The sequence below is a fragment of the Neopelma chrysocephalum genome, unplaced genomic scaffold (assembly GCF_003984885.1).
Source record: "Neopelma chrysocephalum unplaced genomic scaffold, ASM398488v2 Primary Assembly neopelma1_26b, whole genome shotgun sequence".
Classification (NCBI taxonomy): domain Eukaryota; kingdom Metazoa; phylum Chordata; class Aves; order Passeriformes; family Pipridae; genus Neopelma; species Neopelma chrysocephalum.
The window spans coordinates 1,093,152-1,107,943 of NW_020897696.1; the positions used below are offsets into that span (position 1 = coordinate 1,093,152).

A 14,792-nucleotide genomic window follows, 5' to 3' on the forward strand; every position below is an offset into this window, starting at 1 on the left:
CAGATCCCACCTTCCCGAAAGCAAAAATTTGATTTCCCCTTGCATCCACTCTCCAGGGGCATATTGGCTCTTTGCTCTTGCTCTTTTTACCCTTCCTTAAATTTCAACCAAGGGACTTTAGCAAAAGCTATCTATTTTTAACTGTTGGTGGAGAGGCCTGGGTCTACATTTCCAGAGCAATAAAAAGGTAGGACAGAATTTTGTCTGTATGTAGCAGACAGGCAGGGCTCCTTTTCGACTATTTATTTTAATGCTTTATATTAATGCTATTTATTTAAATGCCATGGTTTTATTGTAGTATTAATTATGCAGTAGGGCGCCCATAGCTTTGTATAAGCATCTTTTTGAGTTATTTAGAACAAAATAACATGGAAACAGCAGTTTCTCGGCATTTCTGTAAACTGTGCAACTAAAATTTTATCACAGATCACAGAACATCCTAAACAACAAATAAGGGAGTCACCAACGTGTGAGCCTTGAAAGATGAAACACAGGTCAATTCTGCAGGTAGTTGTCCCTTTGTAGCAGTGCATATGCTCAAGGACAGAAGCATAGTAGTGTTACTAAGTGCACTCTTTTGTGGATTCAGCTGGTTAGCTTAAAAATAAATAAATAAATAAACCCAAACAAAACCAAAAAAGCAACCCCAAACCCTTAACACAGACTGTAGCATAGGTGGAAAAATATGTTACATTAAACAATATATTTCAATTCAGTTTTTGCTGTTCTGGTTCAAAATAACCTAAGGTGAAAGACCTAAGGAGAAACAAAGCTCCCAGATTCCAATATGATTGCAATCCAGTCCTTGGCCAAGTCAGTATACAGTTGGATCAGAAATTATAAAAGAATATAGCCAATATTTGAGACATGGTTTTGCAGCCACCATGGAGCACCCCTCCCTCCTGCTCCCAAATTCATCCCAGCCCATGGTTCATGCACAGCTCTGTGAGACCATCCCCTTTCATGCTGTGGATGGAAGCAGCATGGGGTAGCAGGTTTTAGAGAGCTCCCTTCAGGCTAATGAGAAAATGTTGAAATGAACCAGGGTGCAGTCATAGCTGTGTGACTCTGCGAAAGAACGCATTTAGAAACAGATTCATAAACAAGGGGATTGCGCCTGTCAGTAGGGGCTTAAGACCCATAATCAGGATCAGACAACATAACGCAAAGCAAGGCATTCGCCACAGCAGTTACTACACTTCTGTCCTTTTTCCAGCAACTTCTGCTGACTCAGGAGTACAGTACAAACTGCTGACATCCCTCCCGAGAGTGCTCAAGCATACTCCTTTGCACGCACACAAAATCAACAATGTGAATGTGGAAAGGGGTTTGAAGCAACAAGTATATGTCAAAGAACTTAAGAAAAAAAAGGTTCCATGCTTTAACCACCTCTCTTTTTTAATAAATACTCATATTAAGTGCTACACTGAATAAAAGCAGCTGAACAAACAATCTTAGGATTACTGGAAAAAATACAATACTGAAATTTTGCAGGATTTTAGCCCACTACAAAGACCCATGTTTTTTTGTCCAATCTAGAAGACAAATTGTTTCAATGAGTGAGGATTTCCCCTCTTTTCAGAAATCAAAAACTTGCTGTGCATGTGTAGCACATTCTAAATAACCAAAAGCATCATGGAACTTGCTCTGCATAGGTGCCCATTCCCGACATCAGACAAGCAACTCTACCACATTTGATATGTGGGATAAAAAGCCCATACAAAAGTCTAAAGTACCATTTCTTGAAATGTACAAAATTGCTATTGTTACAAGAACATGCATACACAAAAACCCAACTGAATTTATCTAACACTTTATACAAAGATCACTTGAACTGAAATTTTTTCCACATGGAATATGAAAAGGTAACACAGAAAAGCAACTTGGGCTGCAAAGTGACAGACTTCAGCACGCACCAGGGCAAGCAGGCAAATGTTGGCATTAATACTATTAAGAATACTGTCTTGCATATACAAGCAAAACATTTCTTTGGCAATCTCCTAGCCTCAAACACTTTATAACTTTGATACCCAAACTGAACTTCAGCACATTTTATGCCAAAATCCTTTTGGCATCTGTTTTAGTGACTGTGGAAAAAATATTCCACGTTTTGTCCTTTTTTTCCAGCGAAATATTTTTACAGTTTCCTTAATCAAGTAGTTTTCCTCTAAGCCATTGTCATCCCTTTTTCTATTTCATTATCCCATGCTAGCCTTACAAGCAGGTTTCTATCTTTCATCAACTGCCCAACTTGCACTCTCTCAGTTAAGCAGAAGTTCTGTGGAAGAGAGCTAGAGGTTACAGCACACAATAAGTTAGATAAGCATCAACAATATCACACTCTTGCAAAAAAAAGCAAACGTGTGGGAACGGACAGCCAGCAAGGGAGGTCTGTGAGGAAAGCCTTCTGCTATACTCAGCATTACTGGGATGTCAGCAGGAACATTTTGGTCAAGTTTCACTACTGCATGAGATATGTGGACAAGTCGGAAGATATTCAGAGAAGAACAGAAAGATGATGAATTAAGTATATAATATAAACAAAAGGAAACTGAAGGGAGACAAGGTAACAGTCTTCAATTGTTCAGAAGGAAGATGCAATGAGAAAATGAATGTATTTCCAAATTGCAAGAAGAAAGACTTTACCAAGACAGTGAGAAAACCTTTCTGACAAAGAAAAGCACATCAATAGAATATATCTTTATATATATATACAATATATATGTATACATCATATATGATATATATTGTATCTTTTTATTAGAATGAGAACATATATCTGTATGTACTATAAAGAGATGCTACCTGCTCCCAGAAATGACAAAGACTTGGCCAACCCTGTCTTAGGGGAAGCAGGTTAGATCATTCCCTGGGGACACAGTTCAGCCCTGTGATTCTGCATGCAGACAAACAATCTTGCCCTTTTCCCAGCACCAAGTGCCCAATGAGGCCTATGAGAGGAGCACTCCCTTTATTTTAAAATACAGAAAGAGGAGAGACTTCAGTCTTGCTGTCCCTGGTAGTCCTGGGTGAGGGCCGGTATAGGCTGCCCATCAACAGCAAGGCAGAATGATAAAAGATGACGTAGCCACGTGGAGTATTGCAAGTCACCTAAACTTCAATAAAAAGCCAAAGTCCATGTAATCAGCTTCAGAGAAAATAAAAGCAGGGGTTTGCAGTTAGCTGCTAAGAGGCCTACAAATAAGAGAGGGCAAAAATCTACTGGAACGCTACCTTTCACTCCTTCATACTTTACCAGTACATGATGCATATTATTTGAGGACATCAGCTTACCTGCACCTTGCTTCTATATAAAGTACATAGCTTTTTCCTCTCCTATGTGTGTATTTTGTCTACACAGATTACTAGTACTTTGAGGTAAAAACTATTTTACTTATTTATACCATCCCTCAAAAACTAGGCATATCACTCATTTGATTTTAAGCACTGATCAGCCATCAGCTGTCCAAACAAGTTGCATCTGCCACCTCACTGTGATTTAGCTACAGTTACAAATTTGGGTTCAGACAAAGAAGTCATTTTTTCCTTGTTCTCCCAAAAGTTTCTTTTAGGTTTCCAGGGTAGGGGTTTTTTGTCTGTTATTTCCCTCTTTCTTCTTTCCAAACTTTTCAGTTCTCCACTAGCTACTCTTCTCCACTGATGCTCTTAATTTCCCTTTGCCATGCCACAGGGTGGAAGGCAGTGGAAGAAAAGCAACGGGACAAGCACATTGAGCTCCAGTAAAATGGGAACACTCCTGGTGCTCCCCTCCTTAAATACTTAAAAGCAAAGGTCTCCAACCATCACTGTTCCATCAGAAATAACAGTACAGACTAATACTGAAACACCAAGGGCAACATCAGATTCTGCTCTCATATCAAGGCTGACTAAATCAAGACACATTTCACATACAGAGGGTGGAAAAAAGGATATCCTGAAGGACTGACTGAAGATAGAGAGGTACATATTTTGGCATATTCTTGCAGGTAACACAGAAGCACGCATGGAAATGTGACAGTTATAGTCACCCTATAGGAAAAGTGAAAAATTACTGTGATTTTAATACAAATCAATTTCAGTCCTTGGGCTGGGAAAAAAGGGTAAATGAAAACACTTAACAAAACTCTTTAAGAACAATGTCTTAAAAATGAGGGGACAGAAACTACATTGCTTTTACAGGACAAAGCAGAAGTCAGAGAACAACACAGGTGACTTCAAAATGTTTTGTGTTCTCCTGTCTCTGGACTGCTGTTGGGGTTGAAGGGGCCCTGGCCTGATCTGGACAGCTGCAGCCTGTCTGGTTTATGTCAACCATTGGTACAAACTGTTGTGTCCTACAGGCTGGAGCCCCAACACACTCATCCTGACTTCCACTGCATAGCTTGAAGGAGGAGTCCAGGGCTGAAGCATGTTCTCCAAGCTAGGAGAAATGTCAGTCATACAACCATAGAATGGTCAGGGCTGTAAGGGGCCTTAAAGAACACTTAGTTCCAACTCCCCTGCCATAGGCGGGGATGCCTTTCACTAGACCAGGTTGCTCAAAGCCCCATCCAGCCTGGCCTTGAACACTTCCAGGGATGGGGCATCCACAGCTTCTCTGGGCAACCTCTTCTAGTGCCTCACCACTCTTACAGTAAAGAATTTCTTCCTAATATCTAACCTAAACCCACCCTCTGTCAGCTTAAAGCCACGAGCACTTGCCAATGATCCCATTAAAAGTGTTCTAGATTGCTTTTATGGTGAAAAATTGACAGGACTGCAGTCTTGGTGAAGATTTCAGCCACCAGCAACACAGCAAGTGGCAGTGTATTAAGAACTAAAGCTCTCTGAGAAACCAATTCAGGCAGAACAAAACACCTTAGTAACTACATTACTAACACACGCTTTCCTTAGCAAAGTCTTGTCCACAGCACATGATTAACTAAGTTTCAGCAACTTGTTTTGGAGTCCTGTCTCATGCAAAGAAACTGTCGAGTTTACTACAGCAGCTTTTAACAAACAGTTTATCAGAACCATTACCAGGACCAAGGGTGCTTATCTGAAAAGTGTATTTCTTTTTGTTGTCTCATGCAGATGCATTAGGATTGTTGGAATGCTGGGCTTTGTTTCTTTCAGTATATGTATCACACACACACACACACATGCACTCTAAACTCCAAGGAAAATAAACAGAAAGTTTACTTTATATTTTTATTTATCCTCCTTTTTTTTCTGAAGTAGCCAAAATCTCATGCAAGTGCATGGCAGATCTGGCCTCTGGCTGCATTCACAGGGTACCAACAGCTGGCCTGACTGAGGTTTGTGTGGGCCACAGGAGATGTCATGCTGCACTCATTTGGAAAGTACCTAGAAGCCACACCTCAACTCATTTTGAAATCAAAGAATGGTTGGGGTTGGAAGGGACTAGTCCAACCTTCCTGCTAAAGCAGGTTCAACTAGAGCAAATGAGGAAGGTCACTTCTTCCTGGTTTGTATAAAGTTCATCAGAAAACCACTGTAAGTTCCCACAGCAGTTAACTAACAAATATTCGCAGTGGAATAATAATAATAATAATAATAAAAAAACTTAGATAGGCATGCATGTACAAAGCTGTTTTCTTAAACACAAAACAGAACTTCCTGGGCTAAACCCTGGCAGAAGGGTGGACATGCAACAGCCGCTTTACCAAAACCAGCTAACTAATATGTCCTGTTTCCTAAATACCAAGTGCACTAGTATCAGGAAACTATTTGGAAACTAATGACCAAAATTAAGAAAAACAAAACAAAACAAAGGTGTGGTTCAGATCAGAAAAAGTGCTGCCCATCTAAGAACTTTCACTGATCTCACCAGAACTAAGTGTATTTACATAAGTATCTGAAAGTAATTTGAAAAAAATGGGCTTTAAATTCTGGTTTTGAAGACCAGTGTGCAGGAAGCAGAAAGTTACAGAAATCTCAGTTTTACTTCTTAGGTTCCTAACCTTCTCAGCAGTGTAGTCATGTGGAAGAAGCCAATGTGAGTCACCAGATGAAAGAAGGCAAGTAAATACATTTCAAGTTCCTTTTTAAGTAAAAAAAAAAAATCTAATAGTACAAGTAAGCTTCAGGAAGCTCTGGCTCAAGACTGAGCACCCGAGGTTGAGAACACTACTAAGCTTTAGAGTTTTGTAATAAAACCTCTAATCTCCTGATGTGTTCAAGCTACCTGTTACTACCTGAACTAGGTCCCAAATTCAGTGCTACTCAAGTTGAGTAGCAAGGGCTGCATGCACCCGTGGCAATTGGCCCTTGAAAACTGCAGAAAAATTTGCTCTATCCCATCACACTCCTTCCCACCTGTGGTCTGTTCCCCACCTGTACCCAAGATGGATCATCCATCAGCTGGGGGTGATGCACTGCTTGCGAGGCATCGGTTTTCCCCCAAACACTGCAGTCCTTCACCAGCTTCTCCAGCATCATTTACATCCCATTGCTTGCAGATAAGACACGTTGTAGAAGGCTTGAAGATCCTGCATGGCCTCTTTTAGGAACAACAGAGACACTGCTTACTACAGAATGATTTCACAGTGCTGCTTTAGGGGGACACTGCTAGCTTTACTTCCTTAGGATGTAAAGGATGATTCCTTCCTTAGGAATATGAAGGATGAAACTGTTACTCAAGTAACATCAGTAACTGCCTGTTTCTGCCACATAGCATGTCCTGCCTTACCAGGAAAAACACAAATATGTACTAAAGAACCAAGTTCTGCCCCCAGAGTTACAGTAACTTGAATCCAGCAGGAAGCAGCATGCCCAGGAAAAACTCAGAAGGCGATTTTTTCCTTCAACTTTTCTCATACATGAAATATATGCATGTACAGCAATATTCCTGGTTTAGTCGCTCTGGTATTTGTTTTCCATTAAGCAGTATGAAACTTGCTTTAGCAAATATGTTTTGTGGGTTGTCATCCATAGCTTGTTAACCACTATATTCATTTAGGGACTACACATATGCTTTTTCAAATATAGACATAAGGGGAAGTGAAAATCATGCCAGAGAGCATTGGTTAGTTCCCAGGAAAGACAGCATCTAGAATTTGGCAGCCTTTAGATATGAGAAGAGTATAAACACAGTCAGATTCAAAATTTTAAGTCATTTGTGTGGGCCATTTCTTTTATCTTGGTGATCCCAACTTCTACAGTTATTTGTAGCTTAAATTGCTGTTACTTTTTAATACAAAATACATAGCGTGGTTTCCTCTAGTTATTTGTACTAGAAAATGATGTTTGCATAACACCTTCCCACAATTCTGAGTCCTTTCAGAAACTTATTTTGCTAAATTATTTGATGAAAATACTGTTGTAATCCACTATATTGCTACCAAACCTCTTACAAAAGGACAGAAGGACTTGTAAACAGAAAATAATAAATGAATTATCACTGGCTTACCAATAAAGTAGAGAGGGAAAGTGGTCACACCAAATCACTAGAACACACTGAGATCTGGTCACTACCACCCAATAGGAAATGGGGCAGTGATCCCCAAGGGCATGCTGAAGTTATTTAAATTACCTTCACACCTCAAAGCAGGCAAAGGTATTGGATCCTCCCAAAAGCCACAGTTAGCAAAGCCTTCTGGACTTCATGAAGCCTTGCTCCATGCTTGGACAGGTATCAGCTTTCCAACAGGGCACCTGGCTTGTGTGCAAGCCCAGTTGTCCCCAGGGAAGCCCCCTGCTCCCCAGCACTGACATCCTTGGGCAGCAGCTGCCACCACTGAAGCAAGGAAACTGTACCTCTGTCATGGTTTGAGAGCCCCAAAATCCAATCCTCGAGTCCTAGCCCCCCTCCCACATCTCAACCCAGTGTGAGATGGGTTTTCCAGACACCACACGGGAAACTGTTTCCCCCCTCCACAACCTCACATTCATGTACAGCAAATTATAAGCTCTACACAACTATTATGCTAGTGATGAGGCTTCTTAATTGGGAAAAACACATCCCCTCCAAGCTAGCTGACTGGTTTACTGTTTTTCTCATAGCCAAGATGAAAGAATCTTATCTTAAGCTTACACTGTTTTTCTTTTAAACAAAAAGATACTGTTGGTTCTGTTAAAAAACCCAAAACAAAAGAAACAAAACAAACAAACAAAACCAAAAAAACCCAACAACCAAAGAACATCCCTCAAAAATCCCCCAAGTACCCACTATCAGCAGAAGTATCTGTCTAAATGTGGATAACAAGAGGAAGCTCTTATCGAACATCCCCTGCAAGCATTCCTTCCAGAGGACTGTTTTCCCCCAATACTAAATTCCAGCCTGTCCTAGGAGCTGTCTGGTTTGCTTCCTCACCAGCATTCACTCCCAAAGCACAGTGTTAGCCACAAGCAGACCCATGCTGAAGAACATCATGGGGTTGGGGAAACAAGCATCACACCGAGGCCAGCAGCATAGCTTTCCCTCAACCACAACTGTTCCTGTGCTGCTGCTCCTCTCACAACTGCTGCACCTCTTCCTCTGAGAAAGGGATGGCCATCGCTTGTTGGTCATGCATGCACTGTCTTCTCTCTGTTGTTCTGGGAATGGCCCTGTGCCCACTTTGGCTTGTTTTTCAGTCCAGTTTGTAAGAGACGATGTCTAAAGATATGTCTGGATGCTGGAACATAACACTGTTGAGGGCACAGGTTTAGTAGCCATCACCAAAGATAAATTTATTTTCTGCTGATGCATTAACTTCTTAACACACAAGTTCTGGAACAGCTCTAAGCAGTGAACTCTAAATTTTAACAGGGCTTCTGCATGCATGGTTGAGCCTAAAGTATTTTATATATTGCAATCGCAACAGATATCTGTGGAAAGAACATATTTTTATCACTACTTTAGGAGGAAAAGATATTTATATTGACATTATAGGAGACCTTTCGGGGTTAAAAAAAACCCAAAAAACAAAACCTTCAAATATGTTCAATGTTTCAAAATCAAAATTAAGAATTTATTCTGCAAACTGTGATTGCACTGTGAAAGGGGAATACAGCCATTTGGTGTGCTTCCTTGAGGTTTAAGAGAGTAATTAAATACTGCACAGTTAATAATATTTTATTTGCCCCAGCTTCTGGAAAATAATTAGACACCTAGGGTTATATATTCAAAATTCTGATCCCGTTTACTTGAAAACTATTTAAAGAAAATATAATAACCGATATATACATTGCTGAATCCCTCTGCCAATACTTGCTGATTATCCCAGCAGTTTTCCCTGCTATTGCTATATGAAAGAAACAGCCAACTAATTCATTAACCAGGAGGTGCTGATTACATACATATTGTTATCAAAAGCACAAACTACATTCTTTCCCGTTCTCTCAGTTACAGTAATTTTAGGTGCTTGCAAAACAAGCAGACAGAAAACATTCAGCCTGAAACCTGATACTTAAATAATACTTGGGCAATGCCTCCTTAGGAACCCAAATAAGACACACAGAAGTTTTGTACACTCAAAGCCTAGCTATGCACAGCTAGTAGCTATTCTTGATTAAGTATTCTGTTTTAAAAATGGGTAAATTTGAACACAAAGCACTTGGTTTAGTTCCAGAACTGGAACATTCCCTAATTTTACATTTATACCTCTTTTAAATTCAATTTAGTTTCAAATGCAAAAAAAAAAAAAGGCCCATTTTCTCTTTTTGCATGGCCTAGCTACAGAAGACTTGGTTATATATAAAAGGAATGGATGCTGCCTTCTAATAAAATGATCCAACTGTGTATTTTCAATTTTACAGTCAATTGAAATAAGGTCCCAAACCCATGAAAAATGACCTAAACTTTTTATCAGCACTTCCCACCCATATATATTTATGAATTCACAGTTACAATAGACTCTCAAATTATTTTCAATAATTCACCACTGTGATGGCCAGAACCCCAAAAAACGACCAACTCTAGTACAGGTTAGTAGCTGAAGACAATTTAGAAATATCACCCCCCAAGGCCAAGTCTGTTATTGATTTAATATGTCAGATTTGATCCCTAAGTAAAACTAACAGTGCATGTTAATGTCATACATAATCACAATAAAGTGTTATTACTCTAGAAGACAAAATGCTACATGATTTAATAAAACACTTCTAGTGCATGATGTAACTAAATTCAGAGCTAAAACACAGGAATTTTAAGGATACTCCTCAGCAGAAAGAGCTGTTCCCAGATAAGATTAAAGGATATGATACAACCAGCATCTTGGTTGCCATATAACTGAAGAGAAGAAAACAGGAAAAGAGGAGCTTAAAAAAAAATCAACAGAAACATGATCTGAAATTATATTTCTTTAATCTTAGGAAAGACTTCCCCTTAGAAAGGGATTGTTATAAATGCAAAAAGCACCCATGCAGAGCTGGATCCTCAGATTTTTGTAGCTGTAAAACACCTTGGACAAAATCATAGAGAAAAAGGCTGAATAGAATATATAGCAACGGTCTCTGTGTCTGGAATTTAGTTTATGCTTTACATTTTCTGTTTGTGCTAACTTGGTAATCAAGGACTTAACCCACCACCTGGCTGAAACAAAACTAGTTTTTCTTGAAGTTTCTCCAGCATTTCTAGTCACTTTGCAAGGTCACACTGAGACTGGTGATATCAAACCCAAGGGAAAAGCAAGAAGTTTTGCCAAGCAGGCAATGTCCAGTGCCTCCTGGCACAGGGCAGACAAAACAAAGGCAAAGGCAATCCATGACTCCGGGAAATGCTTGCTTTCATTTATTTAGTCCTCCAACACAAACCACTGAGAACCATCACTTTAATTGAAGAGAGTTTTATGCAGCATTTTATTTCATCAGATAACATGTAGGATGGCAAGACAGTATTTTCAGTGTCGCCAACTTCTCATGTATTTCAGCTGCTCTTTTTCCTTCTTTCCATGATAATCCAAAACATTCTACTTAATATTATTTTGCATACTCTTGGGTGGAATGTTAACTACGAAAGGCAGGTGGATTTACCTTCAGGAAGTCCAACATTTAATGGCAGTAACAGAGCTCAATGAGAAAAATGTTATCTGTTTTATAGTTCCTATGACCCTTCATCACCCTTGCACCATGAGGTTGGGAACTCATGCAATTTTCAGAAAAAGCTTTCTCTTACCACTCCAGTCACAAAACTCACATTGGCAAGCTGGCATTAGGTTCATAAAGGGTAAAACTGAATATTTTTGTGCAAGTAGGACATCTACTGCAGTTGCCCAATACTGCTTCTAGCACTTGTCATAGGATGGTCACAAAGGGAATGGGTTGCAACACTTCAATTCAACGAGCTTTTGAAGGCCTGTTCCAGCAACTGCCTGCAATAAGGTATCTTTTTCCCTTCTCAATATCTAGCACAACAGCTGGATATCCATGCCCAATATTATTCTGTGCAATGTCCTGAGTTATACCACAAATGGCTTACGTAACACAGCTAAAACAAACTGCTCTGCAGCAATGAATGGGGACTCTGTTGTTAGAGCCCTTGCCAACTGCACGCATCATTCTTGGTTCCGCTAATGCTGAGTGGGGACAAAGGCTATATTCTGTCCTCTATGGCAGCACAGCACAGTGAGGATGCTGTAAATTAAAGAAAGCACAGCACGCCAACAACAGACTCATTACTACTTTCTTACTCTCAGTTCCATGATATACAAATATGGCATAGAGTTCCTTCCATTGTGCTGAAAATAATGGGAAATAGGGATAAACATGGGAGAGCCTTTCCACAGCTCAAGAACATAGATCCCACTTCCTCCATTTGGATCTAATTTTGTTGGGTGTTTTTTGCATCAACCGTCTATCCTCATTCTTACCTTTACTTCTACACATTTTTCAGAGCTGCTCTTCAAGTATATCAGTAATTTAAAAAACAATCTTCTCCAGAACAGCAAAATCTATACTCCTATGAGAATCTGCTCCACAGTCTCTTGTAATGTCTTATCCCTCTCCAATATCTTTACTTCAGGCAAATAGGAAAAAATCAAGTTTGAGGAAAGATCTAAGAAAGTTTCTTTTATAACCAGATGCAGACATTTCCCACAGAGGTAAGTAAATTATACAGTTCTAATTCCTCCATAACTCCTTGTTCCACCCCAGTTCCCTTTCTGCCTCTCCTTTTCTCTCACACACACATATATATATATGTGACCTGGGCTGTCTGACTGCTAGGTGCGACCTCAATATCATGATATTGAAGATAACCTAAATGGAGACTTCAGAAAGCACACATCTAATAATAAAGCTGTTTGCAGAAAACTGTGGGAATTCCAGAGAATATTACAAGCCTAGAAGGACAGACATGCATACAGAAATAACATAAACCAGACTCAATTCTCATGTCCCAAGAGCAAACACTTCTTTATCAATAGTATGCTTGCCTTAGGAACAAAGAATTGCCCATCAGCATGCTTATTATCTCTAGAAAAAAAATACATGCACAAACGTCTGATTATTTTCAGTAAGTTTTATCAGGATTAAACAGAATACTATTGACTACTAAAGTGATCAAAGGCTAAAGGGTACCTGATCATCCCCAACAGTGCCACAGTGCCTCTGGCTCAACAGCCCCACTCATACTCAGCCTAAATGAGCCACTGGATAAAAAAGCAACCCAAAAAAACCCTGGAAGTGTCTCTTATGAGTTGCAATCTGACATTTCATGGAGACGATTACATTACAATTCCCATAACTTTTAGAAATTAGATTCGAAATTGAAGAAACAGTGAATGTAATTCTACTGCCAGGAATAAAATTAAGAAAAAAAAACATAAATTCTCAGATTAACAGGACCCTGAAACAAGTCCCTCTCTGTAATATATTCTCATGCAAGCAGAAATACAAATTAAAACAGTCACTAACAGGAAACACGTTTTCCTTTTTCCGTGTTTCCAAAGGAAGCAGAGAATTTGGTGCAAACACCACCCTCTTCTCAGAAGTGGATTTCTACAGAAATTAAGATAAATAAAAGGTCACCGTGTGAAAGAAGAAACCATCCCAGATGCAAACCATCCCAGTCTATGACAATAATCTAAATAGTCCACCAAAAAATAAATGAAAATGAGCTATGAAAGAGTTCAAGCATTATTAACAGCTACTCATGGGCACATGTTGGGCTACAACAGCTGCTGGTATAAGTAGTTCCTGATGCTAGTTTTAAACTGGATTGCTAGAGTGCAAATTACAGTCCTGAGTGGACTCGGAGACACAGTGACTGACCTGAGTGCCATGGGGCAGTGCTGACAGGTCTTTTGGGGATCATTTGGTCACTTTCAGGTGAGCACACTCTGACATGAAACTCCACACTAACTGAACCAGGATGTTTCCCAAGGAAAGCACAGTACAGCAGCAGCAGGAAGAAGAAAAATCAAGGTTTTTGATGTTGCATAAACATGCCTATACATCTACTGGACACGAGCACTGAGAAATATCTGAATCCACAAGCTTACTGACTTTCACGCAGAACTTAACATTTCAAATTAGCAGCCACTCAAAAATTTGCTACATTTAAACATTCCAAAACCAAAGCCCTTCAGGTTCCCTTACACAAATTTTTCTACTATTTCAGAAGGACTGTTGTCTGCCCTGTAAAGTTCATCTACTTTCTTTGGCTTTTCCCTTCAGAATTTCCCTTTTATTTACTGAGAAATGTTTTGAGGTGAGTTTTTGTTTTGGTTTTTTTGGGTTTTTTTAAATATTTATTTATTGAAACACTCCATTGGAAAAGGGCAGATTTCTTTAAATCAAATCACACATTTCAATAGCATGTAATCCAAATGCTTACCTTGATAAGAAGCTATTGTTTACATGCCTTAACTCACTCTATTTGCATTCTATAAAGTATTTTAAAGTCATTAGCTGAAAGTTATCCTCTCTGGCACACAAAAGAAGCCTTCATCCTGTAGCCACAGTCATTCTGTGTCATTAATCAGCTGCATGATTCAAGCATCTGGATTTCTGGTAAGAGCTTATGACCAGTAATAAAAACTATATATAAACTAGCTCAGTTTGGACTCCTGCATCCATTTGGGAAACTGTCAGCAGAAGCTCTCCCCTTGGTTGTAGCTGTATTACTCAACATGCAGTGTGCAGGAATTGTTTGCAGAAACATTTGGTATTTTTAGGCCTGGCCTCTCAACGGGAATTCCACACTGAAAAAAAAGGTATCACTTATACACTCAAACCCCTCATTGAGTCCTCTGTTAAAAAATTTACATACAGGGGGTAGAGGGTGAATTGCTCAGCTATAAGATGGAATTTAAAAATGTGTTTAAGCACCTGCTGAAAATAACTAGGAATTATGCTCTTGACATGAGTACATGCTTCTCTTTTTCTGCAAAGAAAAAGACTCAGCTCAATACAGGACAGGAGTACATGTAAAATGAATCAATATTGAATGAAAGCACACAAATCTGCTTTTTGCACAAACGTTCTCTTAATCTAACTTTTAAGTAAGATACTCTGTATATAATTTTTCTTTATTAAAAAAAAGCAAATAAAATAATGTTTAAGGAAAAATATTTCCATGGGCATTAATCATGAATAGAAAGGGATAATCAGGAAGAAGCAAAGATGACTCAGCTGGAATATTGGAATATTTATTCCTGTCTTCCTCTCATCTGCAAGTTCCAACATTAGTGTCAAAAAAATACAGGTATGGACAAAGTTTTCCTTTGAAAATATATTTATCCACTTTAATGTAAACTACTTTTTTTGTGACTGTATGGAGGATTTTGTACACACTGAGTCTGGGAGTACTGCTGTACTTCCTCACCACCATAGGAGTGCAGTTATTAGGAAGGGAAGAAGCAACCACC

General features: G+C 39.2%; 1 protein-coding gene across 3 annotated transcripts in view; it reads right to left on the reverse strand.

The window, feature by feature from the left end:
- The window catches only part of HIVEP1 (human immunodeficiency virus type I enhancer binding protein 1), a 131,181-nt gene that overhangs the window by 96,213 nt on the left and 20,176 nt on the right, over positions 1-14,792 (reverse strand). The window lies entirely within an intron of this gene.